Raw genomic sequence first — 2,566 nt, 5'->3', positions numbered from 1 at the left:
AGCGAAAAGTAAGTATATTTAAAGGGGGAAAACTATCGATAGTATTTCTTTAATTTATCGAAACTATCGAGTATTCCGACTATCGACAGCTTTGCAGCTCTAGTATGAACTGTTACGTTAAGCGAGAAATGCTGTATGCGAGTCGGCCCTTATTTATTTTCTTTCAGGGGTATCTCTGTATTGCCAACAGCCGCAATTCAACACCTTGTTACTACAATCGGCCGTGTGACCGGCGGATGCAACGCAATACCTTGCACAAGCTTAGGCGTCAGCAGAAAATTAGAAAAGCAGTGTTAATGGCAGTAGCGGCAAAAGTAATAGTAGGTTATAACTAAGGGAAATGTAATTTCAATAAATCAGTTTTAGAACGGAACTCAAATGGTGTTCATTTAAAATAACATAATTCCGTGGGTAGTCGACAACACCGTCGCTATCGCATAAACGGAAGCATAACTTGCATACTTATAAGTTCTTCTGCTTGTTAATGATTTTAAAACGTACCAAATATCTCCGTACCTTGGTATCTCCATTTAGTAGTATGATTATTTTAATTAAATTATCCTCTTCTTCACCTTGGTAATGGGTCGAAAGGTTAAACTTCCCTACCGATAAGCATTTCTAATGGACTGATCTTGACAACTCGATTGACCGTCTAATTCATTGCCAACTATACTTCGGTTAAGGTATTTTGTCACGACCTCTAACTGGTTTCGTCGACAGTCAACATTAGAGCGGGTTGATTTAGAGGGAGCCAAAAAAATTGAAAAATCAAGTATGTGGAAAAAGTTTTATGGTTCATTCTGAACAACTTTGCCTAAAAGAATATGGGTCTAAAACCAATTTCGAGCCTGCGATTTTTTAGGTGAAGTTAAATTTTTCGGGATTATTAAAATTTCTTCGTCAGTTTTTGAGATATCTGAAATAAATTTAATTCATAGGTTTATTTTGAGATTCTATTAATCATCACAAATCTTTCAAACGATCAATTATTCTGATTTGATAATGCTTTCATTTAAAATGCCAAGAGCCAAACAATCGTTATTTTTAGCTCAGCTGATAACTCTGCTACCTCAGGATAACGTTGTTGTTTAGAAACTAACGAATTATCAGTTATCTCAGTCAATTCAACCCGCTTTTTAACTATTTTTTCCACACTCATACATTCGTTTATCTGCGGGTCCGTTCTAGCTTTCAGCGAATAGTAATCAGTAAATACTACAAATATACGCCCCTATAAATAATGACGAAAATGTTTAACAGTATTGACGACTGCCAAATACTCAAGTTCGTACGAGTGGCATTTCGATTCAGCAAGTGACGTGCATTTACTGAGATATTAAACAACGTTTGTCCATTTTATGTTGCAGTATTGGGACATAGCTGGCATCTGTACACAGTTCTATCAAATGTATGATTAGCACCGGCTGCTGGGTAAAGTAGATGTTATTTTCGATCAGTTTCTTTACTGCTCTAACAGCCAAACGAAATCGGAGTTTTTTTTCGGTGTCGCTAATACAATGGTTTTAAAATCTCTGAAAATTTTGGCACAAACTGCCGAAAGTAAGAAGCTATCGCTATAATTTTTCTCAATTGCGTTACCGTTTTTGGAGGTGGCAATTCTGCCAACGCTTGAATTTAGCATGGATTAGCAAGAATTTGTCCATTGCTCACGTGGGATCCCAAATATTCTATCTTAATTTTAAGGATAGAAGACTTTGTTATATTGAATAAAAATTCAGCCTTGCTCAAGGTTTCTAGCACAATCTGTCTAAAGCTTCATCCTTAGTTTCGGCCACACGCTGAACGCGCTGAAACACAGATGGAGCGTTTTTTTAAAACAAAAGGCATAGTCATAATTTCATATTGAATCTGGAGGTAGCGGTATTTTGTAGAAGCCGCTAATCATATCGAGACATGAGATATAGTTTGCCCCATGTAGCCTAACAGTCTGGTCAGAAATTAGAGACAATGGGTACTTGTCTGCGACTGTGTTCTCATTCAAAACGCAATAATCCATACAAAGACGATCACTACCATTCTTACTTTTACTATCATTATCGGACTAGCGTAAGGTGAACTGCCGGGACGAATAATATTAGATTTAGGAGCTCATCGATTTTAAAACGTATATGCTCTTTCTCATCTTCGCTAAGTCTATAAGGCCGGCGCTGCACTGTCTTTTGTGGATCTATTAACCTGATTTCCAAATGCCCTGTTGTTACACGAGTCGGTGGTATTCCCTCTATAAACCAATCAGAATAGCGTTCAGAAAGATTTTTAAGGCTGTCTTATCGGAGTTATCCGGTCGCAATCGGAATCTACAAGATTTTCATAATTAGCAAAAGTTACGACATCAACCTTTTTCCTATGTTAATACTGAAGTTTACATCGTCTATTGTTACACTAAAGCCCTGGCTTGATATTTCGTGTGTATGTGTTTTATTCAGATGTTTATTCAACCTAGTCCTACTGTTATTATATTTCAGCAGCTTCGCACATTTATTACACTGGACATCAGATCCATTATTTACTTAAATCAAATACGGTGCTAAGGGCAATTTCAATA

This window comes from Bactrocera oleae, chromosome 4, assembly GCF_042242935.1.
Source record: "Bactrocera oleae isolate idBacOlea1 chromosome 4, idBacOlea1, whole genome shotgun sequence".
NCBI lineage: Eukaryota > Metazoa > Arthropoda > Insecta > Diptera > Tephritidae > Bactrocera > Bactrocera oleae.
The sequence above is the reverse complement of the archived record's forward strand: the minus strand, read 5'-3'. Positions refer to the sequence as shown.